The sequence below is a fragment of the Physeter macrocephalus genome, chromosome 12, assembly GCF_002837175.3.
Source record: "Physeter macrocephalus isolate SW-GA chromosome 12, ASM283717v5, whole genome shotgun sequence".
Lineage (NCBI taxonomy): Eukaryota > Metazoa > Chordata > Mammalia > Artiodactyla > Physeteridae > Physeter > Physeter macrocephalus.
The window spans coordinates 32,601,069-32,608,869 of record NC_041225.1 but is presented as its reverse complement, the minus strand read 5'-3'; the positions used below and the strand labels follow the sequence as shown (position 1 = coordinate 32,608,869).

Genomic DNA, 7,801 nt, shown 5'->3' with positions numbered 1-7,801 from the left:
GATATGGATTTTAGGCCTCATATCTCTGCTCTTGGTCCTTTGTATATTTTTTATCTTCATTATGATCGTGACAAACCAAAGTTGAGCATTTGTTCTTGTGTTCAGCATTGTCTGTGGGCATTTGAGACCTACCTCCATGAACACACTGGTGTAGACTTAATCACTCAATGTCTCTTTTTTAACGTAACAGTTTAACCACCACACACATAGCTATTTCAGTAAACTCCTTTATCTGAGAAATACGGTTAAGTGCTTATGCTCTTAAGATAATAGTAATGAATATCTGCTATTTTTTTCTTCCTAGAATCTACCCTATTCAACTGGCAACAGTATCTGAAACGTTCTTGGGGGAAATGAATCCTTTATAAATCAGCAGCGTGGTTACTGTGGGACGTGACCCTGCCCGGGTTCCATGCATCGCACTTTCCCCGCCCAGAGAGACTGGTTCCGAGGTTGGTGCCTGAACCGGAGCAGGCCAATTAGTCAATATACTGGAACCCTTCAGAAAGAGAAGCTATTTGTCTCAGAGTTACTGCTGGTAGGATTTGAACTTAGAGCTGCTGAATGCCACTGTTATTACCACGTGTGGCGAGTCTGTATGAAAGTGAACCCTAGAGGGAAGGGAGCTAGACCGAGGGATGGAAGGAAGCGGAATCCTGACAGCACCATCTGAGTCTTGGAATCTAGCCATGCTTGGGCTTTTCAGTTATGTGTATCAGTCAGTAACAATCCTTTTTCTTGATACATTATTAGTTCTTGATTATTATTTTCATTATTATATATCATTATTAAGTCTTAATAAAAATTGTTCTTCAGCCTACTTTTTAGGGCTTTTTTGAGTTATGCTTGGGCTTTTCAGTTATGTGTATCAGTCAGTACTAATCCTTTTTCTTCATACATGATTAGTTCTTGATTATTTTCATTATTATATATTATGTCTTATTAAGTCTTAATAAACAAAAGTTGTTCTTCAGCCTAAAAAAAAATTCAAACATATCTTAACATTTTTAAGTGAAATCATATAGGAGTACATTCATCAGTCAACTGTGATGACGGGGCAAAGCCTCCTCTGAGCCTGGGTCACGTGGTTGGAGCACGAGTGGCTCTTCTCACACCGGCAGCCCCCACACCGCGCTAGTCATGACTCCTACTTCCTGCTTCTTTAAAATCTGAAAAACACTGAAAACCATTTGTGAAACAACCCGAGTGCAGGCTCCGTTTAGACTGTTCTTTTTTCTGTGGTTCTTTTCCCTGTGTGTGCTGGTTACCTACTGCTACATAAAAAAAACCCTTCAGTACTTAGTGCTTGGAAGCAATGAGAATTGTTCATTCTGTCTCAGTGTCTGCGACCAGCAATTCAGGAGCAACTGGATTATTCACGTGTTGACTGGGAAAAAAAAAACAAAAAACCTAAAAGTTTCTAGTTATGTTTTATTTGGGGAACTTACTAAGCACCATAGCCCAGGAGACAGCCTCTCAGAGAATTCTGAAGGACGGTGCCAAAGAGGTAAGGAAGGAGCCAGGACATATGAGAGATTTTCACTGTAAAAAAAAAAAAAGAAAAGAAAAAAGTAATCAAAAGATTACTGCTAATTGCAAAAAGAACAGACATCTCGAGTTAATGATTGTAGTGCTTTTCTAGGTATGGGCAGATGGAAGAGTCAGGGCTCATTGAAATTATTCCTTTCATATGCATCTTAACTATCTAGGGCCAGTATCCTATTTTTCTCCGTCCCGAATTCCCACCAGGGTGCACCGTCGTCTGATGGCTTGATGGAAGGTAATGTTCTTTTTATTTATTCATTCATTCATTCATTCATTCATTCATTTATGGCTGCGTTGGGTCTTCGTTGCTGCGTGCGGGCTTTCTCTGGTTGTGGCGAAGGGGTGCTACTGTTCGTTGCGGTGTGTGGGCTTCTCATTGTCGTGGCTTCTCTTGTTGCGGAGCACGGGCTCTAGGCACGTGGGCTTCAGTAGTTGTGGCACGCAGGCTCAGTAGTTGTGTCTCACGGGATCTAGAGCGCAGGCTCAGTATTTGTGGCACACGGGCTTAGCTGCTCCGTGGCACGTGGGATCTTCCTGGACCAGGGCTCGAACCCGTGTCCCCTGCATTGGCAGGTGGATTCTTAACCACTGCGCCACCAGGGAAGTCCCAAGGTAACGTTCTTTTTTTTTTTTTTCAGTACGCGGGCCTCTCACTGCTGTGGCCTCTCCCGTTGCGGAGCACAGGTTCCGGACGCGCAGGCTCAGCGGCCATGGCTCACGGGCCCAGCCGCTCCGCGGCACGTGGGATCCTCCCGGACCGGGGCGCGAACCCGTGTCCCCTGCATCGGCAGGCGGACTCTCAACCACTGCGCCACCCGGGAAGCCCGGTAACGTTCTTTGTTAACTGAAATGGCAGGCAACATGTTTTTCATCCACTCAGGTCTGCTCAAGTTTTCTCATGAGGCTGCTTCCAGACGGTGACCAGGGCTGCCCTCATGAGAAGGTTCCGGGTGCTGCAGGGTCCACGTCCGTATCTGCTCCCTCATGGGGCTGGTGCCGGCCGGCGGTGGGAGGCCTCAGCTCCTCTCCGTGTGGGCCTCTCCAAGAGGCTTGCGTGTCCTTATGGTGTGACGGCTTCCTCCAGAGCAACTGACCCAAGGGAACCAGGCAGAAGCTGCAATACCTTCTGTGACCTCACCTCAGAAGGCACTGAGTGTCACACCGTAGTCTCTCGGCCTCACGCGGCAGTCTTGATTCAGTGTGGGAGAGGCTTACACAAGGTGTGAACACCAAGGGGGCCCTCCTGGAGACTGGCTATGGCACCAAGCTTAGTTCAACAGCAATCTATTTAAAGCAACTCACCTAGAATTAATCTTTTTCAAAGCATTTAATTTAGCATTCAGAGAAACAACTCTTTAAATCCACATTTTATCATTTTATGTATGTTTAATAACAAGCATAACTGACATAAGTGGATTTGGGGATGTAACAGACTGACAGGGGGACAGGTACAAGCAGCCGTAGCGGCCCGATGACGCGGGCACACCAGGGAGGCGCTGCAGTCGAGAACTGGCAGCACCAGTGGGCAGCACCTGGAGCGGCAGAGCATCAGTTAAATGGAGCCTAAGGTACTGTCAGGTGCCCCCGGAACCTTCGAGAGGGTTGAAGAGTCTGTGTGCCCAGGCCCACTCTTCGTTTCTTCCATGAACCTAGGAGCTGTAGAAAGTGTGTGTTTGGTTTAAGAAAAGTTTAGTTCCTCCAGTAAGCATTCCCTGAATACCTAGACATCCAGGCACTGATGGCGAGATGAATTCCTCTCCAGGGAAGTCACCATCCAGAGCAGGAGATGTCAAGGTAAAGGAAGCATTTCAACCTGGTGCTCTCTGGCACGGAGGGAATCGGGGAGGCGGGAGAGCATAGGGGGTATAGCAGTCTCCTGGGGCTGCCATGGCAAATGGCGGGGGAGCCTAATCAGCAGAAATGGAGGCCCGAAGTCTGAGATGAAGGTGTCGGCGGGGGTGCGTTCTCCTGAGTGTCCCCCTTTGGCTTGTAGTTGGCCGTCTTCTCCCCGTGTCCTCATGGCGTCGTCCCTCTGTCTGAGTTCTCTGTGACCTCATCTCCTCTTCTTATAAAGACACCAATCATGTTGGATTGGGGCCCATTCACACAACCTCATTTCACCCTAATTACCTCTTTCAGGCCCTTTCTCCAAATACAGTCATGTTCTGAGTTACTGGGGGTTAGGACTTGACAGTATGAATTTGCAAGGGACACGATTCGACCCTACCAGGGAGGGAAGGACATCCACCCCAAACTGGGAGCCTCAAATGGGCTTTGAGAGCAGGCACTGCCTCAGCTGTGTCCTGACAGAAGAGTAGGGGTTTTCCTGGCAAAGAGGGGGCGGGCTGGGGACATGAGCTCTGCGTGGACAGTAGGAGGGGAGGGGGGCCACAGCCATTCAGTGGGGAGTGTGGGGTTGAGCAGGAGAAGCCCTCGTTACTTTATTTTATTTTATTTTTTTTATATTATTTTTTTGGGCCGCACCCCGTGGCACGCGGAACTTCCCCGACCAGGGATCGAACCCACAGCCCCTGCAGTGGAAGCGTGGAGTCTTAACCACTGGACCGCCAGGGAAGTCTGGTTTTTGGTTGTTGTTGTTGTTTTTAAGCCCTCCTTATTTTAGACCGGGTCCCTGGGCCCCCTCCCCCCAGCCCTACCTTCTCCTTCTCGGGGCTCAGCTCTGGGGAAAGAGGGCTGGGGGTCCCCCACTCAGAGCCCAGCCTGAACCAGTGTTGCCACTGTGGCCTGGAGGGAGTCTCTGGTGTGTGATGTGGCCCTGAGCGCGGAAAGTTAAATCAGCTGGAAAGAGTAGAAGGAAGTTGGAAAAACAAATTGTAGCTCAACCACAGGCAGGATAAAGAGATGGTGAGGTCACCAACGCTTTTGGAAAATATGAATCGGCCAGACAGTCTGAAGGAAAAAGAGCAAAGCAGGGCCAGGCGAGTCCCTCCCCTGCCTGTGTGTGCAGCCCAGGGGGCGTGTGTGGTCTGGCCCTGCGGGACGCTGTCCCCCTCGGAAAGAACCTTCCCCATCCGGCTGTGGTCTCCTCGGGCCAGCTTTGCTGCAGTTGGGCGTTTGACTCCAATTCCTGGGAAGGAGAAGGCGGGTCATACACGATCCTGTGACCTAAGGCTCACAACGGAAGGAAGTGCTCACAGGAAGCAGAGGGAGTGTAGGTACACGCACGCGCACACACACACACACGCGCGCGCGCTTCCCACTCAGCCTGGGATACCAGGTTTGCAATATCTGGTTTGGGGTGTCTTGGGCAGGACTGCGCGCACACACACACACACACACACGCGCGCGCGCGCTTCCCACTCAGCCTGGGATACCAGGTTTGCAATATCTGGTTTGGGGTGTCTTGGGCAGGACTGGCCCGAAAAGGCTCCTGGCTGGCGTGAGGAAGGGGAGTGGTACCAGGTGGAGCCAGGCAGCCTTGGGGGCTTGGTCCCTGGGCCCCTTCCTCAGGCAGAAGCCCTTAGAAGCCTGGGTGAGGTCCCCCCGCGGGAGGCTTCAGACCCCACAGCAGACTCCAGCCCTCTCATTTCACAGCTGGTGGACTGAGGCCCTGGAAGAAGAAGGGACGTGCCCAAGGTCACCCAGCCGGTCAGCCACAGCGCCTTCCATCCTCGGCCCTCCGTGCCCGTGTGTCCAGCCCCGCGTGCCCAGGGACCCTGGGGTTACAGGGTGGCTGGCACGGGCTGGGCTCAACCACCCCAGGAGCTGACGGGGTGGGGTCCTTCTCGCTGCCAGACCTGACGCAGCTCCACCTGCTTGGGAACAGGACTGAAGACCAGCAGAGAGGAACGCCCCTGGCCTGCCCTCTGCCCTCACTCCCTCTCCACCTTGCAAAGCCAGAAAACCTGGCTCATCTGACTTATGCCGGAGCTGGGGGCCAGAAGGAGGCCGGCACCTGAGCGCTTCCCGCAATAGGTGTGCGTGGGCGTGGGCGTAAGAAACCACTCCCTGCCTGCCAGTGACACAGCTTCTGTAGTTTTGGCGTCTTGTTGGTGACACGCCCCTGATGCCCGGGGAGCAATGTGAAAGATGATGAAGCCGGTATTTGCACAGCGCTTGCAGCTCCGAAGCCACAGCTCCCCTCCCCACATGAGGCCTCCTCTTGGGTCCTGCTGCCTCTGGAGCGGGCTGGATTTACCTTTTCCCCCGGCAGGGAGGGGAGATGGGAGTCCAGAGGAACCATGGGATTTGCCCAGAGCCACGTGGGCCTGGTGCTGCAGAGCCTGCCACGAGCCCTGTCTCCTGCTCCAAGTTCAGAGCTGTCTGCGGCGTCCCCACCTGACACCTCAGTAGCTTCCATGCTTGGCAGGGCTGGCTCTAGACCAGCATCCTCAAACTTTGTGGTCTCAGGACCCCTTCCACTGTTAAAAATTATTGAGGACGCCAGAGATACTCTGTGTATGGGGGTTATATTTATCAATATATTGTATTCAAAATTAAAACTTCCAAATTTCAGAGATATTTTTATTAATGAACTTAAAAATAGTAAGTCCTTTACATCATAACATTTTACATGAAAAAAAAAACCCTTATATTTTCTAAAATAAAACAAATCTAGTGAGAAGAGTGGCAGGCATTCTTTTACATTGTTTGCAAATATCTTTAATGTCTGGCTTGATCGAGGATTTACATACCTGCTTCTGCATTTATTATAATAGTGCCCACATCTGGAAAACTCCACTGTACCTTCAGGAGCGAACTAGAACAATGAAAGCAAAGAATGTCTTACTATTATTATGGAAATAGTATTGATCTGCAGATCCTTTGAAAAGGTCTTGGGGAACCCCTGGGGTGCCCTTGGATCACACTTTGAGAACCGCTGCACTGCACACTCTGAGGTACGGTTTGCCTCATGCGTCATCTTCATTCACTACATCTCCTTGATTCTAAGCTGCCCCCCAACCCCCACCCACACACACACGATAGTATGTGTGAAATTCTAATGAATCTTGTAATTGCATCTGGTCTATCCCCTCCCCTCAGGCTCTTTTGCAATTGCAGGTACATCTTTTAGCAGGTGGCCTCTTAGATCAGGGGCATGGATTATAATAATCATTGGCGGGAGACCCTGCAGACTGCTCTCAGCACAATGGCTGGCACACTTAGCTGGAACGTAAACGGAGCCAAGGCTGGGGTGCAGGCCCTGGGGCAGAGGTGGAGGTGGACCCCTGACCCAGTCAGCATGCACCCCTGCAGGAGGAGCAGTTCAGCCCCAGCCTGGCTTCACCGCCCCCCCAGGACGCCTCTGCCCCCACCGCCCCTCCAGGGTGTGTGTTCTGTCCGGGGACAAAGCCGCTGCACTAGGTGTCTAGGAGTCTGCCTTCCCACCTGGCTGGGGGCATCTGGAGGGAGGCGGAGTATCTTTTCCATCCTTAGAGCTCAGGTCCTGGCACCGAGCCTCCTCTCAGACGTAGGAGAAAGGAGGCTGCCAGGTTCCGCCCTGACAGCTAAGGAAACTTTCGTTCCCAAAGACCCATGCCCGGAGCAGATGGAGAGCAGGGGCAGGAGAGGGACTGGTTCACGCAGGGCAGCTGTTAAGTGGCAAAGCCAGGGTGTAACTCGACACAGAGGGGAGCTCTCTTCTGGCAGCTCCTCCAGCCTCTAAAGATAAGCTGATGGTGCCAGCAGGCAGGGAGCCTCGCTCCACACAAGAGGAGCTGCTTGGAAATCCTGTTGAGTTTAGCCAAGTCAGGAAGACGACGGCTCCAGGGACGTGCAGGGGTGTCCTCCGCCAGGCGAGTCCCCTCGGGTCGCGCTGAACGGGCCCCTCCCTGCCCTGGACGCAGCCCCTGCCTTCTCAGTCACTGGGGAGTTTTTCTCATGCGTGTGGTCTCCGGGGCCCCAGCTCGGTGCCCAGCACAGCGCTTGGCACCTAATAAGGGTGTGTGGAACTGAAGATTTCAAATGCACCAGGAGACGTGTATTGAGAGGGTCTGCAAGGTGACTTAGCTGCCGAGGGATGTTTCATCTGGACCAGGAATAGCGGCAAGGGTGCTGACACGCGTGGGGTTTTCTATCCCGGGTTTTCTTAAAATGGAGCCCACTGGGTACTTGTAGCCGAGGCAGCTACAATGTTCAGGGATTCTCGGCAAATCTGAACTGAATTCTTCCTCCAGAGGAGGTGACCGAGTGAGGAAGGCCCTGAAAGCCCCGAGGGCCGAGTCCTGGGCCAGGCCGGCACCTCTAGTGTGTGTATGTGCAGGGGGTGGGGGGACTTGGGGCAACCCCGGCTCTT

The 7,801-nt window shown here is 52.2% G+C and overlaps 1 long non-coding RNA gene across 1 annotated transcript; it reads left to right on the top strand.

Annotated features, from left to right (window-relative positions):
* Positions 1–1,351: 1,351 nt before the first annotated feature.
* On the top strand, positions 1,352–3,175 carry LOC129392626 (uncharacterized). Its single transcript, XR_008618823.1, has 3 exons — positions 1,352–1,507; positions 1,710–1,780; positions 2,184–3,175. It is a non-coding gene; the product is annotated as an uncharacterized lncRNA (long non-coding RNA).
* The last annotated feature ends 4,626 nt before the right edge of the window (positions 3,176–7,801 follow it).